The sequence below is a fragment of the Balaenoptera borealis genome (genome assembly GCF_965194805.1).
Source record: "Balaenoptera borealis genome assembly, chromosome: 3".
In the NCBI taxonomy this organism is placed as follows: Eukaryota; Metazoa; Chordata; class Mammalia; order Artiodactyla; family Balaenopteridae; genus Balaenoptera; species Balaenoptera borealis.
The window spans coordinates 108320897-108333876 of record NC_138866.1 but is presented as its reverse complement, the minus strand read 5'-3'; the positions used below and the strand labels follow the sequence as shown (position 1 = coordinate 108333876).

The window sequence follows — 12980 nt, the reverse complement described above, 5'->3', positions numbered from 1 at the left end:
GCGGGCCTGCTCGGATCTGGGAAGTGGGGGGGAAGATAATGGGGGAAAGGACGTGGGTGCACAGACACCGCGAGGTCAGCCAGGCCGAGAACAGACTTCGGGGGTGGCGAGTAGGGGGCTTGGGCGCTGGACCAGCCAGCGCCTGAGCTCTTTAGCCAGCAACTTTGCGTGTCGAGTTGGGGGCGGCCAGGGGGCGCGGGAGGGGAAGCCCGCGAGCGGCGCGATGGTAGCCTGGAAGTCAGCCCGGACCGGGAGCGGGGACTGGGGGTAGGGAGGCAACCGAGAGCGGCTCACCTTAAAGTTGCCCCAAGTTGCGCGTCCGCATCCGGGATGGCGCCGCGTGCAGCCGGGTCGCAGTGTCCTGGCTCGGCTGGGCTCCACTCGTTCCTGAGCTCCGCAGCTCAGACCCGCAGCGCCCCGCGCCGCCGGGTCCGTGGCGCTTCTGGCCGTGAGCTCCGCGGGCGGCCGAGCTCGGCGGCGGAGTCCCGGCGCGGACAGTGGCAGCGGCGGCCTCGGCGCTCCGGAGGGCGCTGCTGTGGGCTCCGCGGCTCCACTGAGCTAGGTGGCTGCCTCCATGTCCTCCCTCGAACCATCTGATAGTTTTAAGCGGTGACAGGAGCAGAAAAGACCCCTGTAGCGGCGCTTCATTAATGTGCCACTTCTTAGCTATCATATGACAATCGCCTTGGGGGAGGAGGAAGAGGAGGGGGAGCGGGGGGATGCAGAGGGAGGGAACTGAGCGAGAGGGGAGAGCCTGGCCAGCTCTGATTTCTTTCACACCTATTTACATGGACACCTTGGCCAATAGGAATCACTTCCAGCTCCAGACTGGGCGAGGGGGAAGAGCCTCGGCCACCGGCGGGGAGCAGGACGCGCGGGCCAGGGTGCGCGGTGTGAAGGTATGAGGAGGCGCCGGCCGCGAAGCAGGGATTCAGGCGACCACTCACATTCACAGACCGAGCCGCTGCGCAGATGATGTTTGACATGGAAATTGCTTGGCCGGGGTATTTTGTTTCCTCTGCAGTGTATCGGGTTTGTATTGTTAGCTAACTTCAGGCACGGCTTTCCCCTGAAGCTGACCCTTTTCCTGCTCTTGGCATTACCCGGGACTGGTTGCATGGGTTATTGTAATGAAAATACACCCTTCCTCCACTCCTCCAAGAGGCAGGTCAAAGTTTGATTTGACCTTCCTAGGCTGCTGCCTTAGCCCGGCACAGTGGGTGTGTAGCTTTAAATGATGGGGTTTAAAAATACAAAAATATACTCGGACAGACCCTTGTAAGAGCCCATTTTGTATCTAAGTGTATTGGCCAAGTTAAAAAAAAATTAAAGTAGTGTATCTGGGCAAATAAGCAAGGTCTTCACTTTAAAAGTTCTCCAGGAGTTTGGTTAGACACAGGATGGAGGCTCTGGGCTGTTGGGGAAGACGGCATGTGGACCTGGGCAGGGCCTGAGTTTGGTTGACACACTTTATCAAGCTTGAGGTCTCTCGCTCCCCAGGTGGTTTGAAACTTAGGAGTTAGGCGTGGCCTGGAAGTTTGCATTTTACAGCCGGAACTTTCTCCCCCTTCCCCCTTTTTTTTTTGCATAGAAAGAAGTTATTTAGGGTTTAGAGGGCCCAGCAAAAGCTGCCTGCGGCCCCACTAAAACAGAAGTACCTTCTAGATTTGCAAAGAATCAGCAGTTTTCCTTTTTTGGAGAGAAGAGAGGATGGGGATGTGCCTGGGGTCACCTTGCCTAGTGTGGGCGGCTTGTTCCCCGGTTTGGATTAGTCTCTGGAGATTCAGTTAATAATAATTATTATTATCGTTGTCATCATCATCTAATTGCTATGAAATAGTGAATCAACCCCGCCTGCTTGCACGCAGTCTACAAGTATAGACGCTAGGCGTTCCCACTGGTTTCTGCACATTCTCCGACCTTTATGGTTTTTAGAAGAAATTCCTTCTACCGCGTTGTTAAAAACCCAATAGCAACAGCTCAAGCTAAATCATCTTCAGTCTGGAAATGTGAGAACTTTTTTTTTTTTTTTTTCAGGAGGAGGCGGTGGTGGTGGTGGTGGGAGATTTCTGGGTGTGAAGTTTTGATACTTCTAGTGATATTAGAGCATTATTAGTGGAGCTATTTGGGGTTAGCATAAAAAAGATCTTTAAACGCGTGTGTGCGTACGCGCGCACGTGCGCGCGCACCCCCCCCCCCCATTAACCACAGTTTCTGAGGTGGTCAATAACTCACCAAAACGTAACTTAAACACGATGAATTTAGGAGATTAAACAATTTCATTAATATTGAAATGGCCCTCGCGTCTGGGTTGCCTCGCTTGAGATGCAAGCGCACGTTTTTCAATATTAACAGAAGTGCTTGAAGAAAAGAATAATGTCACCTTCTTAACTCGGAAAATATGACCAGGAGGAGGAGGTGCGTGTGAAGGGGGTGGGGAGAGGGACGCTGACCTGTCTCTGGGGGCGCGGCTGGAGAAGGGCAGGTAAACACCCTGCAGATAAACCAGTTGGACCCGGGAGGAACTTCTGCCGAGCTTGGGGGGAGGCAGCGGTACTCGATGGAGCTGCGGCGTTTGGGGGTTATATGGCGTGGCCAGGTTAGCCTAGAGGGTCCTGCGATGGGAGGAGCTGGGGAAGCTTGGGAACTTGAGGGGCCCCTGATGACTAGGAGTGAGGGCTTGTGTTTCCCAGACCGAACGGCGTTGGTCCACAGCTTTCCTGCTCTAGAAGGCAGCTGCCCTGTGAGGTACAAAACAGAGGGTGGTCCTATGGGCGAGGCAGGAGCCCACCTGGGAAGGGGAGGTACGAGCATCGAAGCCCGCAAGGATTTTTAGGATCCTTTAAGAAAATATGTACATACATATAGAAACAAGAGTTTTGAGAAGGGTTGGATTCGGGATATGCAACGATAGGAGTGAAAGATCTCTGTTCCCCCTGCTATAGCCAGGAAGATTCTTTTCGACTCTGTGTGTGTGCGCCCGCGCGCGCCCGCGTGTTGGGGGGTGAAAGATGGGGAGAGAGAAATGTTTTCTTGTTTTAACAACTGGCATTTTGTTGCCTTGCAAAGGGCCTTTGTATGGCTGTCGAAATCATTGCTCCGAGTAAACAGAAGATTAACTAAATTCTAAGAGTAGAAACGTTTGGATGGAAAAAAAAATCCAAGTTGGGATAAATCTCTGTCCGTCTCCCTGGGAAAGTTGTCACCACCAAGTTTGGGACATGGGAGGATACAAGTAGGAATCTTCAAAGTTTGGCTCGGGTGAAGGTGGGGGGTGAGGCACTTTGCCTGTGCCGGGGGCTCATTAAGAAAATTGAACCTAATAGCACAACTTTGCCTTGGGTGGGGCGAGGAGTTAGTTGTGAGATGCACATTTAAAAAGTGTACTTTGCTGTAAAATTGTATCTTACTTCCCACTGAAGATCTTCAAAGCTCAAGGGAAGGGAGGGATTTGCATGCTATTTACAGAGTTTTAAGACTAGTATTATGAAGAAGAGGAAGGAAGGAACATTTTCCAGAAATCTTGAAAAGTGCATCAGTCTGTTGTACAGAACCCAAAGCAAACAGAAGCTTTGAGGAGGGGGCACATCCGACCCGGAGGCTTAGGGAGTTGTTGGGAAAACTGTATAAAACACACATAAGTCAATTATACCCATGTGCAAACCAACTGGAAATCTCTTTCGTGCAATAGCCATTCATCGCCTCTGAGGAGCCCACCACCGACCACCTTTCTGCTTGGAGAGTTCGCAATAGCCTCTTTTCCCACAAGCTGGACCACACACGGCTACAGATTTCGTAATAATTTATGCTAATTTCCCTCCATAAATCCACAATTCGCTTCAGTGGCACCCGGGCTGCTGATGGAGTAAAAAGGAGACAGAGGGGTGACAAATACAATATTGATTTTGATTCCTTCTGTTGTCAAGCAGGTGTGTGTGTGCGTGAACTGTGGGGCTGGGGTTTGGGGGCGGGGACTCTAGGAGAGGAAAACCGCCCGGAGCCCAAGCCAGCCCCTCCAACCGCACTCCAGGAAGTAACGCGCCCTGGTTTGTTAATATTTACCAAACACCGATGGGAGGTGGAGGAAAGTACCCGGCAGCTTCCGAAGGTTTCCTAGGCGCCAAAAACAATACCCGCCTTCCAGACTTGGAAAGTGAACTCCGCGCTGCCCGGAGCGCTTCGGCTAAGCCTTGCTTGGCCCCCTTCTCCTCCTCCTTTCACTCTGGGAGCCGTCCCCTCCCTCTCCTCCATCCCGCCTCTCTCCCTCTCCTCCTTTCCTCTTCCCTAATGCACTCTTGTCCCTCAGTTCTCTTCGCTTCACTTTTTCTCCCCATCTCCTCCACTTTTTCCAGCATCTCTGCGAAATTGGCGGTAAAAGTGCCGAGAGTGGGGGAGGGGGGGAGTTGAAGGTAGCGGGCTGGTGCGGCGTTGACGTTAGGTTTGGGGCCTCCTCTGGCCCGCCCCACCTTACCAGGCCGCCCCCCGCAGGTGCCCAAGTCCTCCGCTCTCTCGGGGAACCCGCGCTAACGCACTGCGCCGCTTTGTCTCATTAGTCTTCACCAAATCTGCACTTTGGTGGCGTGAAACGACTTAGCTTTCCTTTCAAAAGGATTTTGTTCCCGGGGTATTCAGCACTAAAACAAACTCCCTCAGCCTGTCAGTGGTCAGTTTTTGTAAAAAAAAAAAAAAAAAAAAAAGAAAGAAAGAAAAAAATATCCTCCTGAGTGTCCTGGAGATTGTTTGTCCTCGGAATCTGTGCGCCTGCACCGCCAGCACCCCGGCATGGCACAGCCTGGCTCTAACGTTCTGGATCTGGGGACCAGAGGGACCCCGCTCAGTAAGTCCTCTCAACCTGGGGTCACCGGCCAGCAGGGTCTTGCAGGCCCTTGGGCCCCAGAGACCCGCACCCGGTTGGCCGCTGCGTAAGCGAAACCTATTGGTGGCCGTGGCTCTCCCGTGCCTGCCCCGGGAGTCTGAGCCCTTGCCGCCGCCGGGCCACGTCGACCAAGTCTGGTGGGAAATCAAGCTCTTCAAGGAGGAGGGGTGGGGGAGGGGACACTCTTCGCGCGGGGGTGCCGAGGGCCCAGCGGCAGAGAAGGTACTTGGTGCCCTCTCTTCGCCAGCGTTCCCCAATGCCACCGCCTGCACCGGGCAGCCGGAAACGCACACCTATTTTTCGAGCTGGTAGGAAGGAACATCTCACAGGGGACTTTGGAGCCGTGTATTTCATTGGTTGGTGACTCGGCTACATGGGGTTTGGACCTTAACTCACACCAGGGAGGCTGAAAAGAAACTTTTGATGAGGGGTATGTTGCCTAAAATCAGTACCCACCTCCCCCCCCCCCCCACCAATCTTGCTGAGAGAGAGGCAAGAGCCTCGACTCCCATCTAAACCGGGGGGGGGGTTTTCAAATTCAGAGGCGTCTCCTCCTGAGTCCCTGCTGCCTGGCAGTGGGTAAGGCCTTTGGCTCTGGCTGGAGCACCTGAAGTGAAAATCTGTGTTTTCCTTGGGGTTGGGAGAAAGGGAGTGGCAACAGCCCCACACATTTTAGAAGTATTTCCCAAGCAGCTGCTCCAATCTGGAGAGTGTGGGAGGCTCAGTTTCCCCTCCATCTCAAGCAGGATAAAACAGTAGCCAGAGGTAGGGGCTGGTCCGCTTGACATCCATCCCCAAGAAGTGCCAAACCCCACCCATAGTGAGCAGGCAATTTCAGTGTCCGTGAAAACAGCTCTTGCTGGGCTCACCATAATGCCCTCTCTTTGGATTCAGTTTGCTAAATACCATTTGGTCTTTGCTGGCAGTGGTTTTGCTCTGAGATTTCAAGGCTTTAAAGCCTGAGTTTCCAAATCCAGTCCCTCCTTTGTGCTAACAATTGCATAGCTTTAAACTGGGCATTGCCAAACCTACATACGTACTTGTCTCAAAGTTATTTGCAAAAGGTTGGTGGAAGGATTTTGGTGGTTGTTACTAAACCCTCCCCAGAAGTTTTGCCCTGCACTGTGTGAAATAGAAGAAGCAATTCAAATCTATTATTATTATTATCGGAGGAAATATTGCTAAAGCCACCTTGGTATTGAAGGGATTAACTTGCTTTTCTCCCAGCCCCTAACTCTGGGGTTAAGACAGCAGTAGATCAACTGTATAATGTGTGCACTGTTCGCTCATTTGTACAAGCAGAACAAAGGTTGGACTAAGCCAAATTGCATTGCACTTGTGAACCGAGGCCCGATGTGAAGTATCTTTTACAGCGGGGGGAATGAGAACAATTTCGTGTATGTCTAAAAGGGAATAACAAAGCCACTTTCTCGAGCATCTCAAAGTGAAGTAGCGAGGCGTGACATTCCCAGGGTGAGGAGGGACAAAAGCAGGGTCAGGGGGATGAAAAAGAGAATCAAACAGCCACTTTCACATGTCTGCCCTCAACTGCTGCACCTCTCCATAATAGGAAACAAATGTTGTAAAAGGGGGGATTGCTCCCATTCATTCAAAATAGCAAATGATAGCTAAACAACATTGTCAAAACTGAATCAACTTCTGTGCAGTACCACCCAGAAAAAGGTATTGTGTTTTGTTTAATAGCGGGGTGGAGCAAAGGGTCTTTTTTTTTTTTTTTTAAGGGGGGAAAGGGAGAAAATCACCCTATACTTTTCATATTAATTTTCTTTGTCAGGAATTACTTGTTTGCTCAGATTTGGGGCAGGGGGGGATCAGTATCTCTGGTTAGGCAGCTACTCTTAAAATGTTATTTTGGGGAAGGAATTTAGGGAAAGCAGAAACAGGAAGGCAGTTTTTAGCTTTATAAAGTGTTTCAAAGCTTCCAATAAGTGGGAAAACAGTTAAGCTTCCTTTGAATGCATTATCTGGGGGGAAAAAATACTGATTGCAATAGAATATCAAGGTAAATCCTGTACAGTAGGCTAAATGTCCTTCGCTCAGAAATTTGAATAAAATCAATTCGGGGGGGGGGGAGGGAACTGCAGAGCTCTGAAATGAAGACTGTCTTGCATCCGTAATATTTGTTGGGACATTCGCCCGTTTTAATTTGTTTTGAAGCCGGATAACCTGTAGGTCTCCAGCCTTAAAACCCCGCGCTTCTGCTTTGTTTGTTCAGAGATGAGGAGGAGAGCTTAACCCGGTGGACGTATGCAGTATGTGTTTTCTTAATGGCAGAAGCAGGTTTCGCCCACAGCAGCCTTTAAATATAATAACTCGCTGTGTTCCTGAGATGGTTAAAACTATTCGATTTTTCTCTCTTCCCTCTCTCTCTCTCTCTCTTTCTCTCTCTGCCCCTCCCCCCCCCACCCCGTTTGGGCTTTTTTTTTTTTTTTTTTTTTGTCTCCATTCGTCCCCCGCTGAGCTGCCACCCACAAAGCGGGTTTGAAAAAGAAAGAAAGCAAAGAAAGAAAGCGGCTGATCCTTACTGGCCTCCCCCAGCTAAGAATGGCTGAGAGGCGGGGCCTGGCGGGGCCTGCAGCGCGGCCGGGCGCTCGCCTCCCCTGGGCGGCGGGGTCCTTCCGCTCAGGCGGGTCCACCTAGGACCAGGCCTTTGCCTCTCGGGTCCCAGCGCGGGGTGCCCACCCTCTGCCGCGCGCCCTCCTCCGCAGCACAGACTCTGCTCCGGGCTCTCACTCTTGGTGGGTCGCAGTGCACAGACTAGCTGTAGGGGAGACCAGGTTGCCCCGGGGGCTTACCGACGCCGCAGAAATGCATCCACCGCCCTCTATGTTTCTCTATTTCTTTCTCTCCTTCCCTGTTTCCTCTCCCTCTCTCCCCTCATCCCTTCTTTCTCAAACTCTGGTTTCAATTTCCGCAGCGGTAGGGACACCAGATTTTAGGTCTGCACACAAGCTAGTTGCCTTCCCAGCAATGCAGAGTGTCCGGGATCTGCAGTGCATTTGCTTGTGTACCCAGCCGGCCCAACCGAAAGAAAGGAAGGAAGGGATAAAGGAGACAGAACATTAAAACATCCTCACCCGCCTACCTCAGTGGTGAGTGGTAGGCCACGTTAAGTGTTTGACTCTGGAGAGTGGGATAAATCATTAACTTGACCGATTATAGCATCCGTGTAGCTTTTAGGAGACTTCGGCACTTGCAACGGCGGCTGACATCTTCACCGATCTCCCCCCCCCCTCCCACCACAGCAACCCTAGTAAACAACCCCTCACTTCCCCCTTATTTATTTATTTGACATTTTTATTAGGAAAGAATTTTAGATATATATTTTAAATAGACATGAAATCTGCACTGCCATTTCTCCCTTGAGGTGCTTCCCCCTCTCCGTCTTTTAGGTGACTCCAAAATCACGGGAGGATTTAATTCCAAAAAGGTTGAATCGGCAGGTGATTTTCTTCAGAGTGATAACCATTTGTTTATGGTGGCCATAGTGATTTGATTGGTGGAGTGGATGGCTTTCCTTAACTGAGGTAGGCTGCCTTTTCTTCCCGAGCGGGCAGTAAAGAAAACCTCTCACCTCTCACTTCACCGGCCCCCCTCCTCAAAGCGGTTTGGGTTCAAAGTCTTTAACTGGCTCTCCTGAATACCCGGAGTTTGGGGAGGCTCTTGGTCTTTCAGTTCTGTCCGTTCATCCTCTTTTCACCAATTTTTCTTTAATTGCCCCCCGCCCCAAAGCTACACATAAACAGGGTAAAATGGAGAACCGTAAAGAGTGAATTAGATCGTTCTCTTTTTTTTCCCCACATCCTTTGCTCTTTTCCAAAAGGACAGAGGGAGCCGCGGGCTTCCTAGGTTACCCAGATCTTCGGTAATTATTAGTAACTTAGGTTTTCCTTTGCGTCCGGATCCCTGCGACTTGTTGATGACTGAGTCGTGGAGCGCGGAGCTCCGCGTCAAAGTTGGTTATGTAAACTGCTTGTGTATTTCACATTATCATCGCGCTGTCTGGAGGCAATGTAGATTTTCTAAAGATCTAATGAATAAACAACCAGCAACTGCTGGCGGTGTAATTTACATTGTTAATGCCTACATGTGTATAATAAATATGCATTTGTATGTCTTCAAATAAACTCTTTTTAGTTTCTAACCTGTGGTGATTTTTTTTTTTTTTCAAAAAGAAGGAGGGTGGAGGGAATCTTCGTCTTCCCAAGGAATGAGAGTTTATTTCACGTGCGTGGCTCTGGTGCAAATGGCTCTGCCATCGAACTCAGATTGGGGTCCGCAGCCCGGCTGTCCCTCTTACCCGCCGAGGAAAGCTCGGCTGGGATGGGCCCCCGCACTGGACTCGACAAGAAAGGGAAAATGCGTCCAGGAACTTAGCCGTGCGGTTTGGGGACGGCGGCGCTTTCTGTGGGAATGGGAGCCGAGAGAGAGAGGACAGCATCCACAGGATTCGGGTGTTCTCCCCCCGCCCCGAGCTATCACCCTCCCCCAAAGAGAAGTACCAAGGACGTCTCTTGGATCGCAGCTTGGATTGGGAGAGTTGGGTCTGGTGCGGTTTCAACAACCTCTAGGAAAAGTTTCCCGGAAATTTCCCGACCGACGACCTTCTCCCACGCGCCTCTGTAGACAGCATTTCGGACAAGTCTGGGGGACAGACAGCAGGGAGAAAAGAGAGGGCTCTGGTCCGGGTCGGGGTCCTAGACTCTGCCCCCTCAGCCACTTCCTCCGGTAGGGCAGGAACACCGACGCCCCTGGGAGCCACAGCCTCCGAGCTGCGGGGTTTGGACCCAGCATAGCTGCTGTTTTCAGAAGCCGAACGCCCTCCCAGCGCGTCCCACGCCGCTTATTTCAGGCTGGGCGCCGACGTTTGATATCTCTCCCCTCCACCAGCCAGGTGCCACTTTCTTAGCGCGCTCGAAGGCAAATGTCTCATCTTTCCCCGTCCTCGATCTGGAATACATTATTTTAATTAAGTCTATGGCGATTTACTTTCCTCTGAGATCTATTCCACGGTGCAATTAGGAACGTATTGGTGCTAGCTCATATGAATATTCAGGAGCGTGTCAATTAATTAGCAGACAGAGGAATCTCATTATGGTGCTCAAAACCCTTTTAGTGTTAAGCAGAATTAAGGGGGTATTTGGCAATGCGCTGGATTAGTGAATATTTTACTGTGCACTCATTTAACTTCATTATCATAGCACTTACACTACTCTCTGATTTTATTAATTAAATTGCTCATTAATTTGTCCAAAAAGGATAAAAGTTTTAATGTGCCACCCAATAACTTGGAAAGTAAACTTTCGCCCTGCTTGGTCTTCGCTCCGGGCCAGAAGAGGACAGATGGCTGTTTGCACAGCCCGAGATGGAGGCGCGGTTCTCCTCTCCCTGCACCCAGCAGCTTCGGGGAGAGCAGGCTCTCCGGCTCCCGGCACTCGGGCAGCAGCCGGGATATCTAGGAGGAAGGGCCGCCACCGCAGAGCAGCCCATTGGTTTTTGCCTCCGGGACTGGCTTGGAAATCTGAGTCCTCCTTCCGCAAGCAAAAAAATGAAAGCCTTTCGCTGGCTCCGGGGAGTGCGGGTGACTGGGCACGGAGCCAATTGTCCAGGGACGCGAGAAGTGCCCTGGGAGCCACCGTCAGCGCTCCCAGGCTTCTCAGCCTCCGGGCCCTAAGGCGCGCTGTTTCCCAAAGGCGTGCGCGAAATGCACTTCGTGAGGTCAAAGTCCGCAACGCCCCCTAAGGGCCTGCTGAGCCCAGCACCCACACCCCCGGCCGCTTGAGGCCTTTTCCTGAGCACCCCGTCCTCGACCGGGGCCACCCCTCAGGCATCATGTGTGTTCGCGCCCCCGTGCCGCTCACGCCCACCTGCACCTCCCCCCCCCCACCCTGCCCCAAAAGGTTAGAAAGACAAATATTAAAATTACTTGCACAAAGGGAACTGCTAAAGAGATCCCAAATTAATATGCATGTAAAATTAATTAGTTGCATTTCGTGACATCAAAATAAGTACCTGGGAAACAGAACACCTTCTGGGCATTGGGAACATATGCTGGAATTAGAGTTAATTGACTAATTACATAAATTAGGCATTAATTTTGCAACACATCAAGTATAAAAGATATCTCAATTAATTGTGCATAAATTACCAGGTGAAATCGGGCGGCGGTCCGGCCAGGATTCCGGTTCTCCGACCTCTGCTCTTTAGGGCCCCAAAGCTAGGCGGCGGTGCGGGCGCCCAGGTCGAGACTGGCTGGCCCGGGAGAGGAGACCGAGGTCTGCACCGGGAGTCGCTGCGCGCACAGGCTGATGACTCGGGGCAATCGTTAATGTGATGGAAACTCCCCCACTCATTAAAATCAATTACATGCAGTTAGATTGATCAGCTTTGGTCAGAAAGGAGCGAAGCAAACCCCTTTACTAATCTCCCCTCCCCCCAAGTCCCCGTCCCTCCCCCCTCTCCCCTTTCTCCCCCATCCACCTATAGTGATCCCGGGCCCTCGCCGAGTGAGTCCCGCCGTCCTTGTCCTCAGTTTCCCTCGCTGAGGATGTTAATTTTTCTGGATTTGACGCCGGCTCTGGGCCACTTTTGATCGATCTGGACTCTGACCGGGCTGCACTGGATTACTGGTTTCTCTTGGTGGTCCACATCCTCCCGGGCTCGCCACCACTCCTCACCCAGGCATACAACTTCAAGGAAAGATGCTAAGTGATTTGAATCTCTTCCGTTTGGAAATGGGTGTAAATTAATCTCCGGATTGTAAAATCTAGGTAAGTAACCCATTCGTTCTCCCAGAGGACTGGTCTGTCGGAGTTCCCAGCTTCCCCCCTCTCCCTACCGCTCCCCGCCCCCCATGGTGTATATGATATCTCTCTTTTCTTATGGATGAAAGAACAGAATGGATACAGAATGGGTGTTGAGTCTAATTTTCCTGGGGCTCCTTTCTCCAAGGGGAGCTCCAGGGAACACACTAGTAATTCTCCCTCAAAACCCACCAAATAGAATATTTGCCTGTAAAACAGTTTACTGTTGGGAAAATATTAATGATCTTGGTAGCGACTTCCCCCTATGTTCCCTACACATTTTAAGCAAACGAAAAAGGCATCCCAAAGTAAAAGGGTTATTTGGGCAGTGGATAAAGTCATGCCCCTTCCAAACGCCAGTGAAACTGCCACAAAACTCATATGAATTCCTTACATAAATTACCACCAATTATAACACAGTTTGGTTCTGTTGATCTAATGGAATGTTACTAATGGAGGGACAGATTTCTCAGCAACTTCTGGAGCTGTCATCATGTGCCTGGTGGTTTGTGACAGTATCTGAAGTCACAGCCCCCGCATGCTCCCAAGATCCCCAAGTTGTAATCTTTTTCTTCTTTTTGCCGAAGCAAACAGAGAATGGAAGGAAATCCTGAGAAACCCTTTATTGTCTGATTATATATATCTTCATCAAGATGCCTGGGTGACATTTGTTAGAATATAATTCTGACTGCTGATGGGCTAAAGAAACCAACGAATTCCTGAGTTTACAGAGACAAACATTCATCTTGATGTAGAGGTTTTCTGCAGTAGCCAGATGCTGAAGGTACTTGAGGGAGATGTTGACAAGTGGATAATTGTCAGCAGAACTAAAACAGACACTTTGTTTACAGTCGAGCATGATTAATTGAGAGTAAATAAAACAGCACTCTTTATAAAATCACCATTCAAGTTCAAAAAAGGCTGTATGTCTCTAGAAATGAAATAAAAGAAGTGGACTTCTTGTACAAGAGCTGGTTTTGCCAGACCCTTGAAGCAGCAGCTGGCAGTGGTGTAGATCAGACATAGATATATGCTTTATTGCTTTCCAGCTGGTCTGCTTTAAAAAAAAAAGATTTTTTTGCCAAATTTATAGAGCTGGATTAGAAACATTTTCCCCTGATTAGCTCTGAGTTTTAAATTTCTCTTATTAAAAGATTATTCTTCCCCTCTCCATTCTCCCTTTAAAAGGTAATGCATTTAATGTGAAATAATTTTGAAAATGAGCCAGACGTGATAAACCCAATCTGATGTTGTCAAACAAGGCTATTAAATGCCATTGT

At 50.3% G+C, this 12980-nt stretch overlaps 1 protein-coding gene across 1 annotated transcript in view; it reads left to right on the top strand.

The window, feature by feature from the left end:
- LOC309626823 (uncharacterized protein) overlaps window positions 1-12980 on the top strand; it is a 426800-nt gene that overhangs the window by 323117 nt on the left and 90703 nt on the right. The gene's annotated exons all lie outside the window — the stretch shown is intronic.